Consider the following 13,390-nt stretch of genomic DNA (forward strand, 5'->3'; position numbering starts at 1 on the left):
CATCACCGCCGCTCATCTTGAGCCGTGCCCCCACGCCCCTCCTCTTTGTTCACCTTGGGGACCTCCGTCCCGGCCTCCCTTCGCTCTCCCACTCATCCTGCCCCCCCCAAATCCCCCCCCCCCAATCCCCCCCCACTCCCCCACCCCCCCCACTCCCCCACTCTGCCTTCTCTCCCGTTGCCTCGCACATTCCCTTCCCCGCGGCGCAGCCAATGGGTACAACGCTCCATCGCCGCCACGCTCACTCACATTTGCCGATTCTGCCAAGGCATGAATTGGCGGCGAACGGACGAATGAACGAGCGATTCAATTAATCATCTCATGTTTGATTGAGCCAGGTGCCAATTGAATTGACGAGTGAATAATTGCATAATTGATGAACCAATACTTGAATGGATAATTAAAAACTCAATAATTGACGAATGAGGGAACGACCAAATCTAGACTCCCTCCTTCACCTGGAAGTCGGGGTTGGGGTTGGGCTGAACCGTCCACTCGGATCGCGGTGTTTCCTGCAGGAGGTATGGGCCCCGAAACGCCGCATCCACGGCGCTCAGCGAGAACGCGCACACGGCGGAGGTGTGCGGCGCGCCCGGCCTGCACGCACCGCACACACCGCATGCTGACTACACACACACACCACACACACCGCATGCTGACTACACACACACCGCACACACCGCATGCTGACTACACACACGCACCGCACACACCGCATGCTGACTACACACACACACCACACACACCGCATGCTGACTACACACACACCGCACACACCGCATGCTGACTACACACACGCACCGCACACACCGCATGCTGACTACACACACACACCGCACACACCGCATGCTGACTACACACACACACCGCACACACCGCATGCTGACTACACACACACACCGCACACACCGCATGCTGACTACACACACACACCGCACACACCGCATGCTGACTACACACACACACCGCACACACCGCATGCTGACTACACACACACCGCACACACCGCATGCTGACTACACACACACACCACACACACCGCATGCTGACTACACACACACCGCACACACCGCATGCTGACTACACACACACACCACACACACCGCATGCTGACTACACACACACCGCACACACCGCATGCTGACTACACACACACACCGCACACACCGCATGCTTACCTTTGACCGTAATTTTAACCCCTAGCGCGTTTTAGTACCGTTTGTTGGTGTAACTTTCAGAGCCCGTGCTCCCAGTGGGCATCTGTTGAGTCGAGAGCTTTATAGCTCATCGGATTCCTCCTGCAGTATAAATATTTCTGAATCTGATAAACACAGCCACACATTCCACATGCTGAGCAGTGGGTGGGACCTTCATGGGCAGTGGGCGGGGGTTTGGTGATCAGTGGGCGGGGTTTGGTGAGCAATGGGCGGGGGCTTGGTGACCAGTGGGCGGGACTTGGTGAGCAGTGGGTGGGGATTCATATTCTTGGTTCTTTCGGTAAAGTCACGTGGAAGGGAAATAATCAAATAATAAAAAATAAAACGCAATATAATAAAATTCTCACGACGTTTCGGCCACAACGCAAGCAGCCGTCCTCAGGTGAAGAAACAGCTGTCGGAAGGACAGCGTCTTTAAATCGAAATTCAGTGGGCGGGGCTTCATTGCCAGTGGGCGGGGACTACGCAGGAGGTCAGCTGGAGAATGTCCGCGCCCATCGTTGAGAGATGTGGACACGAGCCACTCACTCTCGCGAGGAGGGGGACGACGACGACGACGAGGAGGAGGATGAGGAGGAGAAGAGGGCGTAGACCACCTCGTCCTCTGCCAGGAGGACCGTGGCCACCAGCGCGGCGTGAGGGCCGGAGCAGTTGAGCAGGGCCTTGGTGAAGGTGGTCCACGTGTCCTGGAGCACGAAGCGGCCGCCCACGTCGTTCGTGCACACGCGGGCGACGCGCGACAACTCGCGCGGGGGGGCTCGGCCTTCCGTGGGGGGGGACCCCCCGCGATCCTCTGGGGGGGCCTCGAATGACGACGACTGATGGCCACAGGGGGAGTCCATGGCGACCTCGCGCAGGAAGATGTAGACGTAACGGCCGAACTCGTACGTGGACACGAAGGTGGGATCTGCAACACGGAGACATCGATGAGGGTCTGGACGTGGAGACATCGATGAGGGTCTGCACGTGGAGACATCGATGAGGGTCTGCACGTGGAGACATCGATGAGGTCTACAGGTGGAGACATCGATGAGGGTCTGCACGTGGAGACATCGATGAGATCTACACATGGAGACATCGATGAGGGTCTACAGGTGGAGACATCGATGAGATCTACACGTGGAGACATCGATGAGGGTCTGCACATGGAGACATCGATGAGATCTACACATGGAGACATCGATGAGGATCTACACGTGGAGACATCGATGATGATCTGCACATGGAGACATCGATGAGGGTCTACAGGTGGAGACATCGATGAGATCTACACGTGGAGACATCGATGAGGGTCTGCACATGGAGACATCGATGAGGTCTACACATGGAGACATCCATGAGGATCTACAGGTGGAGACATCGATGAGGGTCTACACGTGGAGACATCGATGAGATCTACAGGTGGAGACATCGATGAGGATCTGCACGTGGAGACATCGATGAGGGTCTACAGGTGGAGACATCGATGAGGGTCTACACGTGGAGACATCGATGAGGATCTGCACGTGGAGACATCGATGAGGGTCTGCACGTGGAGACATCGATGAGCTCTACACGTGGAGACATCGATGAGGATCTGCACGTGGAGACATCGATGAGGATCTACAGGTGGAGACATCGATAAGGGTCTGGACGTGGAGACATCGACGAGGATCTGCACGTGGAGACATCGATGAGGGTCTACACGTGGAGACATCGATGAGGTCTGCACGTGGAGACATCGATGAGGGTCTACACGTGGAGACATCGATGAGGGTCTACACGTGAGACATCGATGAGATCTACAGGTGGAGACATCGATGAGGGTCTGCACGTGGAGACATCGATGAGATCTACACATGGAGACATCGATGAGGATCTACACGTGGAGACATCGATGAGGATCTGCACGTGGAGATATCGATGAGGGTCTGCACGTGGACACATCGATGAGATCTACACGTGGAGACATCGATGAGGGTCTAAACGTGGAGACATCGATGAGGGTCTAAACGTGGAGACATCGATGAGATCTACAGGTGGAGACATCGATGAGGATCTGCACGTGGAGACATCGATGAGCGTCTACACGTGGAGACATCGATGAGGGTCTACAGGTGGAGACATCGATGAGGTATACACGTGGAGACATCGATGAGGGTCTGGACGTGGAGACATCGATGAGGGTCTACACGTGGAGACATCGATGAGCGTCTACACTTGGAGACATCGATGAGGGTCTGCACGTGGAGACATCGATGAGGGTCTACAGGTGGAGACATCGATGAGATCTACACGTGGAGACATCGATGAGGGTCTGCACATGGAGACATCGATGAGGTCTACACATGGAGACATCCATGAGGATCTACAGGTGGAGACATCGATGAGGGTCTACACGTGGAGACATCGATGAGATCTACAGGTGGAGACATCGATGAGGATCTGCACGTGGAGACATCGATGAGGGTCTACAGGTGGAGACATCGATGAGGGTCTACACGTGGAGACATCGATGAGGATCTGCACGTGGAGACATCGATGAGGGTCTGCACGTGGAGACATCGATGAGCTCTACACGTGGAGACATCGATGAGGATCTGCACGTGGAGACATCGATGAGGATCTACAGGTGGAGACATCGATAAGGGTCTGGACGTGGAGACATCGACGAGGATCTGCACGTGGAGACATCGATGAGGGTCTACACGTGGAGACATCGATGAGGTCTGCACGTGGAGACATCGATGAGGGTCTACACGTGGAGACATCGATGAGGGTCTACACGTGAGACATCGATGAGATCTACAGGTGGAGACATCGATGAGGGTCTGCACGTGGAGACATCGATGAGATCTACACATGGAGACATCGATGAGGATCTACACGTGGAGACATCGATGAGGATCTGCACGTGGAGACATCGATGAGGGTCTGCACGTGGACACATCGATGAGATCTACACGTGGAGACATCGATGAGGGTCTAAACGTGGAGACATCGATGAGGGTCTAAACGTGGAGACATCGATGAGATCTACAGGTGGAGACATCGATGAGGATCTGCACGTGGAGACATCGATGAGCGTCTACACGTGGAGACATCGATGAGGGTCTACAGGTGGAGACATCGATGAGGTATACACGTGGAGACATCGATGAGGATCTACAGGTGGAGACATCGATGAGGGTCTGGACGTGGAGACATCGATGAGGGTCTACACGTGGAGACATCGATGAGCGTCTACACTTGGAGACATCGATGAGGGTCTGCACGTGGATACATCGATGATGATCTGCACGTGGAGACATCGATGAGGGTCTACAGGTGGAGACATCGATGAGGGTCTGCACACAGAGACATCGATGAGAATCTACACGTGGAGACATCGATGAGGGTCTACAGGTGGAGACATCGATGAGGATCTACACGTGAAGACATCGATGAGGATCTGTAGGTGGGGACATCGATGAGGGTCTACAGGTGGAGAAATCGATGAGGGTCTACAGGTGGAGACATCGATGAGGGTCTACACGTGGAGACATCGATGAGGGTCTAAACGTGGAGACATCGATGAGGGTCTACACGTGGAGACATCGATGAGGTTCTGCACACAGAGACATCGATGAGGGTCTACAGGTGGAGACATCGATGAGGGTCTGCACACAGAGACATCGATGAGGGTCTGCACACAGAGACATCGATGAGGGTCTACACGTGGAGACATCGATGAGTTCTACACGTGGAGACATCGATGAGGGTCTGCACGTGGAGACATCGATGAGGATCTGCACGTGGAGACATCGATGAGGTTCTACAGGTGGAGACATCGATAAGGTCGGTACGGCACACGAGGGGGCGTGTGGTCAGCACCACGCTCGGCCGCCTTTGTCTCCCCAATGGCGATGTTTACACACCGTACCAGGTACTCATTTGAGGCTGAGTCGACCTAAGGGGGGCCCCAAACCGGGTCATACAATCGTCACCGGTGTTGGCCGTGAGCGAGAAATGAACACGGGTGGCCGGGTTCGTAGCGCGGCGCGCCAACCGCTACACCACCGTTCACAGACACACACACAGACACACACACCACACAACACACACACCACACACACAACACACACACAACACACACACCACACACAACACACACCACACATACAATACACACCACACACAACACACACACAACACACACCACACACACACAACACACACACAACACACAACACACACACAACACACACAACACACACACCACACACACAACACACACACAACACACACACCACACACAACACACACACAATACACACCACACACAACACACACAACACACACACAACACACACCACACACACACAACACACACAACACACACAACACACACAACACACAACACACACACCACACACAATACACACCACACACAACACACACACAACACACACAACACACACCACACACACCACACACAACACACACAATACACACCACACACACACCACACACACCACACACACACCACACACACACACCATACAATACACACACACCACACACACACCACACACACACACAACACACACACAACACACACCACACACCACACACAACACAACACACACCACACAACACACACACAACACACACAACACACAACACACACCACACACACCACACACAACACACACACAATACACACCACACACACCACACACAACACACACCACACACACCACACACAACACACACACCACACACACCACACACACAACAGTTGCAGCCCCCGTTCGCCACTAAGTGGCGGTGACCTCACAACAGCACCCGTGCCAAGCTAGGTTCCCTCCCTCAACAGCAACAACAACCGCCATTCGCCAATAAGTGGTGGTGACGTGACCACGGCGCTTGTGCCAGGCTATGTGCACTTTCAAGCCACGTGAATTGTCGAACGCCCGCTGGGTAGGGGTCACGGGACAGACCCAGGTGCCATTTTTTGACTGACTGAGATGACTGGCCGACGGACCACCTGTGCTCCCCTACTGTGCCAACTTGCTGTGTTTAGCCGCCCAGCGTTCCGCTCGTTGTTGTGAGTGTCGCTCCCCTGCCCTCCGTTGTTGTTGGAGGGCGACTGCCTCCAAATGTAGCCCAGTAGCAGCGTCCCTCACGAGCCTCCTCCCTCCCACACACACACCGCACACACACCGCACACATACACCACACACACATCACACATACACCACACACACACACCAGACACACCACACACACCACACAACACACACCAGACACACCACACACACACACCACACACACACCACACACACCATACACACACCACACACACACACCATACACCACACACACCACACACACCACACACACACACAACACACACAACACACACACACACCATACACACAACACACACAACACACACAACACACACAACACACACAACACACACAACACACACAACACACACACCATACACACAACACACACACACACCACACACACACACAACACGCGCGCTCTCGCAGGTCCGCACCGTGCAGCCAGCGCGAGTTGTACTGCGCTGTGCGCAGCGGCGGCAGGGAGCCCAGGCTGCGGTACACGGCCGGGTCCCGCCCGGGGAAGTCCATGGACGTGGCGGCGTAGACTTCGCCTCCCGCAGAGAGCAACGCGGCCACGCCGTGCCTCGGGTCGAAGGGGCAGCGCGCCACGCCGCTCACGCGGTCCAGCACCACGGACAGCGACTCCAGCTACGCGGGGAGGGGGGGGGGCATGGGGGGAGGGAGCATGGGGGGATGGGGGGATGAGGGGAGCGGAGATGGGGGGAGGGGGGATGAGGGGAGGGGTATGGGCGGACGTGGGATGGGGGGAGGGGGCATGGGGGGAGGGGGCATGGGGGGGATGGGGAGGGGGGATGAGGGGAGCGGAGATGGGGGGAGGGGGCACGGGGGAGGGGGGATGGGGGGATGGGGGGAGGGGAAATGGGGGGGGGGTGGAGATGAGGTGAGAAGGGATGGGGGAGGGGGAATGGGGGAGGGGAGATGGGGGGAGGGGGGATGGGGGGGGGCAGTTGTGTTGTTGTGGTGGTGTTGTTGTGGTGGTGTTGTTGTGGTGGTGTTGTTGTGGTTGATGTTGTCTTGCTGGTGCTTCTTGTTGTTGTTTAGGCGGTGGTTGCTGTTCTGGTGGTGGTTGTAGTTGTTTTAGTAGTGGTTGTAGTGGCGGTTGTTGTTTTGGTAGTGGTGGTTGTGGTGGTAGTTGTGGTGGCGGTTGTTTTGGTTGTGGTGTTTGTTTTGGTGGTTGTTGTTGTTGTTTTTGGTAGTGGTGGCTGGTCTGGTGATGGTTGTGGTTGTTGTGGTGGTTGTGGTTGTTGTGGAGATTGTGGCGGCTGCTCTGGTGATGGTTGTTGCGGTGGTGCTTGTGGTTGTTGTTGGGTGGTGGTTGTTTTTGTGGTAGTAGTGGTGGTGGTTATCCTCACTGGCCGCCACGTGCACAGTGGGGAGAAGGCGTTGGTTCCACACACGAACATCGTCTCCTGGGCCACGAGCATCACGCGCACGTGGTTCTCGCAGTCCTCCTGCACGCACAAGAAGACGAAGCTCCCTGTCAGTCTGACGCGTGCGCTGTCGCGACCAATATCAGCCAGATTTGTGTCGCCTGATAAAGCTGGTTGTTATTACTGGCGAGACGTCGTACTCGGATTGCAAATGTTGTGGCTTGGCTCTCCAACACAACCGGTTAGTGCTGCACTAGTGACGAATTGTCCACGTTCTGTTTACGTGACAACTCTTACTAGTTGGCTGCGTCGGGTGGTGGCTTTAACGACACAACATTTATATATTTACGCGATCTAACCCCCCCCAAAAAAACCCCCCTCTAATAAAGCTCCCCTGCGTAGCCCGCACAGGTGATTGAGGCAAGTGCTGCTAGCGGACACGACCACGCCCCAGCCGAACTTTGTTTTCCCTGCGCCGATGTTTACGCAACACGCACCGAGTACCCATCTGAGGCCGAGTCGACCTAGGGGTGCCCCGACAACCGGTTAAGTTAAAATCGTCGCCGGTGTCGGCCGCGAGCGAGACTCGAACTCGGGTGGCGCGCTAACCACCGCACCACCGCTCCCCGCAAGTCACGCACGACCCGAGTCGCACCCACCGCCGTCTTCCCGCGATCGTGACAAGACCGCCTCGTGTCGTCATCGCCAGCCCACTCGACGGCCTGCAAGCACAACGCAGCAGCAGCAGCATCAGCATCATCATCGCCACCATAGTCAACTGTCAAAGACGAAACACGATGCCCCGTGTAGCCTGTGAGAGAGGCTGTAGGGGGCAAGTGCTGTGAACGAGCACCTATGAAGGCTGCCACGTCACACGAGGGGGTCGGGTGGCCAGCACCACGCCCGGCCGCCTTTGTCTCCCCAGTGGCGATGTTTACACACCGCACCAGGTACGCATTTGAGGTTGAGTCGACCTAGGGGAGGCCCAGGACCGGTTCAGATATTCGTCACTGGTGCTGGCCGTGAGCGGGGATCGAACTCGGGTCAGGTTCGTAGCGCAACGCGTTTACCGCTACACTACCGCTCCCCACTACACATACACACACACATACAGACAGACCCACACACGTGACACATCAGCACACACGTACACACAGACAGACCCACACACGTGACATCAGCACACACACATACATACAGACAGACCCACACACGTGACACATGAGCACACACGTACACACAGACAGACCCACACACTCGCACAGCCCGCTGGCTCCCATCACGAGAGCACTCGGAGCGTCGCGCGCTGCCTCTCCAGCGGAGCTGTCGAGTCCACCCTCCATCAGCGCGAGTGACTCTCGAACCTCCCCCCCCCTACCCCCCCGTTGAGTCGTCACCCAGCCATCCGTGCCGATCGGAGACGCACGCAGGCAGCTGCACACGAGGCCCCGTCGCTTGCACTGAGCGCCTCTCGTCAGCGGGCGACATTGGACGGCCGAGCGACGATCGTTACAGCACCAGTCTAGCCCCTGCTGCTGATGAGACCCAACGTGTGTTTCCGTGTCTCCTGCGTCTCGTGATTCTGTTGTTGTTGTTGTTTTTGCGCGAGTGAGCGAACGTGCGAGTGGGCTGGTGATTGAGCGCGTGACCCGAGTGATTGAGCGGGCGGCTGAGCGAGAAATCGATTGAGACGCTGCGTGGCCGGGTGAGCTCAAGTTCAGAGTCTTGAGTGGATTTTATTTGACCTTGGTGAGGAACCCGGACCAATGCGCCACACCAAATCATGCCGTTGTTCAAACTTCACTCGACAACAACTACAACAAAAACAACAAAAACAAGACAAAGATCCCCCGTAGAGTATGTAACAGACTGTTGGGGCAAGTGCCGATAACGAGTAGCAGCTTTGAAGGCAGGCACTGCACTACACATACACACGCTCTTACATACACACGCTCTTACATACACACGCTCTTACATACACACGCTGTTACATATACACACGCTGTTACATACACACACGCTGTTACATACACACACGCTGTTACATATACACACTATTACATATACACACTATTACATACACATGCTCTTACATGCGCACACTGTTACATATACACACGCTCTTACATACACACACTGTTACATACACACACTGTTACACATACACACTGTTACATACACACGCTCTTACATACACACACGCTCTTACATACACACGCTGTTACATACACACACTGTTACATATACACACTGTTACATACACACGCTCTTACATACACACGCTCTTACATACACACGCTCTTACATACACACGCTCTTACATACACACGCTCTTACATACACACGCTGTTACATATACACACGCTGTTACATATACACACTATTACATACACATGCTCTTACATACACACACTGTTACACATACACACGCTCTTACATACACACGCTCTTACATACACACACTGTTACATACACACGCTGTTACAAACACACGCTCTTACATACACACGCTGTTACAAACACACGCTCTTACATACACACGCTGTTACATATACACACGCTCTTACATACACACGCTGTTACATATACACACGCTCTTACATACACACGCTCTTACATACACACGCTCTTACATACACACGCTCTTACATACACACACTGTTACATACACACTGTTACATACACACGCTCTTACATACACACGCTGTTACATATACACACGCTGTTACATACACACACGCTGTTACATACACACACGCTGTTACATATACACACTATTACATATACACACTATTACATACACATGCTCTTACATGCGCACACTGTTACATATACACACGCTCTTACATACACACACTGTTACATACACACACTGTTACACATACACACTGTTACATACACACGCTCTTACATACACACACGCTCTTACATACACACGCTGTTACATACACACACTGTTACATATACACACTGTTACATACACACGCTCTTACATACACACGCTCTTACATACACACGCTCTTACATACACACGCTCTTACATACACACGCTCTTACATACACACGCTCTTACATACACACGCTGTTACATATACACACTATTACATACACATGCTCTTACATACACACACTGTTACACATACACACGCTCTTACATACACACGCTCTTACATACACACACTGTTACATACACACGCTGTTACAAACACACGCTCTTACATACACACGCTGTTACAAACACACGCTCTTACATACACACGCTGTTACATATACACACGCTCTTACATACACACGCTGTTACATATACACACGCTCTTACATACACACGCTCTTACATACACACGCTCTTACATACACACGCTCTTACATACACACACTGTTACATACACACTGTTACATACACACGCTCTTACATACACACGCTGTTACAAACACACACTGTTACATACACACTGTTACATACACACGCTCTTACATACACACGCTCTTACATACACACACTGTTACATACACACTGTTACATACACACGCTCTTACATACACACACTGTTACATACACACACTGTTACATACACACACTGTTACACATACACACTGTTACACATACACACGCTCTTACATACACACGCTCTTACATACACACGCTGTTACATACACACGCTGTTACATACACACTGTTACATACACACGCTCTTACATACACACACTGTTACATACACACGCTCTTACATACACACTGTTACATACACACACTGTTACATACACACTGTTACACATACACACGCTCTTACATACACACGCTCTCACACACTCGCACGTCACTCACCTCTATGAGTGAGAGATCCCGTAGACTCAGCCTGAATAAATAATTCCTGAGACGGAGGAGGGGGGAGGAAGGGGAGAGGCAGTGGGCGGTGGGGGTCAGAGAGACAGAGGAATCCCCCCCGCCCCTCCCCCCAGCTCGTCCCCCCCCCCACCACCTCATGGTTCACCCCCCGCGCCCCCTACCCATCCCACTTCATGCGTGTCCCCCCACCCTTGCCCCTTATCTCCCCCCCACTATGCCCCCCCCCACACTTCGTGTTCCCCTCCCCCCACCTCGTTTCACCCCCCCTCCCACCTGGCTCCCACGAGCAGCTGGCCTCGCGCGGGGTCCACGGAGAGGAGGGAGAAGTTGAACACGGAGCCTGGGCGGAACGCGGAGACCCAGGGCGCGAGGGCTGTGGCAAACGGGTGGAGGCGGGGGTTGTGGGGGGGGATCAAGCGTCTCCATCATCATCAGCAGCAGTAGCCGTAGCCAATCCACTGCTGGATGAAGACGTCCGCAGGTCGGCGCCGAGCGTGTCACAGTCACGCGATGTGATGAGAATCCACCCCAGCGCAAGCTGCATCTGCAGCGCAAGGTGCTGATTCCGCCGCTCCGTCATTCCCGGTCGACGTCCCTCCGAGGGACGAGTTTCCCTCCCTTCGGCTGCCCTTAACCATGATCGGCCACCGCAGCTGTCGTCCCCTCTGGCCCTGACTCGTCCTGCCAAAGCCACACTCACTCCTCCTGCTAGTCGGGATGATGCCTCTGCCCAGTGTTCATTAATCCGCGTGCTCCACTCTCTCTGTGTCTAAGTGTAAATGACCACCACGGTCTATCCACTGCTGGATGAGGATCAGTGTGACATCTCTACGCTGTCTGTGCCCTCTAATCCGCGTGCTCCTCTCTCTGTCTCTAAGTGTAAATGCCCACCACGGTCTATCCACTGCTGGATGAGGATCAGTGTGACATCTCTACGCTGTCAGTGCTCTCTAATCCGCGTGCTCCTCTCTCTGTCTCTCAGTGTAAATGACCACCACGGTCTATCCACTGCTGGATGAGGATCAGAGTGACATCTCTACGCTGCGTGTACTCCTTTCCGCCTCTCAGTGCAATTCCATCTCCCCGTGCTTCTTCCGTTCTTCCCTCCCCCAGTCACCCCCCCCGCCCCCCCCCGCCCCCCCCCCCCCCCCCAGTTAACCAACTAATGACCGCGCGAGTGTTTCCGTAGCCATCCCGTCAAAGCCGGAGCTCAACCGAGTGGCCTTCCCCAGACCCCCATGGCACGTGGCTTGTTCTCCCCCGCCATGAGCGAACTCCTCACGCTCGCCCATTGCATCCGAGAGGCATTAACCACGCTGGGCTGCCACAGGCAGCGCCGGGCAATTAGCCGCAGCTCGAGAGCCGTGAATTATCCCATCCGCGTGAGCGCTTTAGTTCACTATCTCCGTGCGCGGACACACGTGGGGGTGGGGGGGTCGTGCTGCTGAGAGTCCTTGGCAGGGCATTCATCCACTCGCCCTTGCAGGCTGCTGAAGCGGCTTGGCACTCACACTCAGGGATTGAACCCAGGTTCTCAGCAGTGAAAGCACGGTGTCTCGAACACGGCCATTGTGAACCCACTGACTTTGACACCCAGACCCAGGGATTGAACCCAGGTTCTCAGCAGTGATAGCTCCAGTCTCTCTGACACGGCTATTATGAACCCTCCAAGACACCCGACTACCTCCAAGCGGGCGTGGATCGCGTTGCTTAACATTGGTGGTAACGTTTCAACGGAATCCAAAGATGGGATGTTGATTGGGTGTTGAGGCAGGGTTGGTGATGGTGGTGGTGGTAATTGGGTCCTGGGTGTATTTCATATTTTTGTTCTCGCGAAGA

The 13,390-nt window shown here is 54.4% G+C and overlaps 1 pseudogene; it reads right to left on the reverse strand.

The window, feature by feature from the left end:
- Nucleotides 1–13,390, reverse strand: part of LOC142905639 (semaphorin-5B-like) — a 37,678-nt pseudogene that overhangs the window by 17,909 nt on the left and 6,379 nt on the right.

This window comes from Petromyzon marinus, chromosome 56, assembly GCF_048934315.1.
Source record: "Petromyzon marinus isolate PM22_M1 ecotype Great Lakes invasive population chromosome 56, UKy_Petmar_22M1.pri1.0, whole genome shotgun sequence".
Taxonomy (NCBI): domain Eukaryota; kingdom Metazoa; phylum Chordata; class Hyperoartia; order Petromyzontiformes; family Petromyzontidae; genus Petromyzon; species Petromyzon marinus.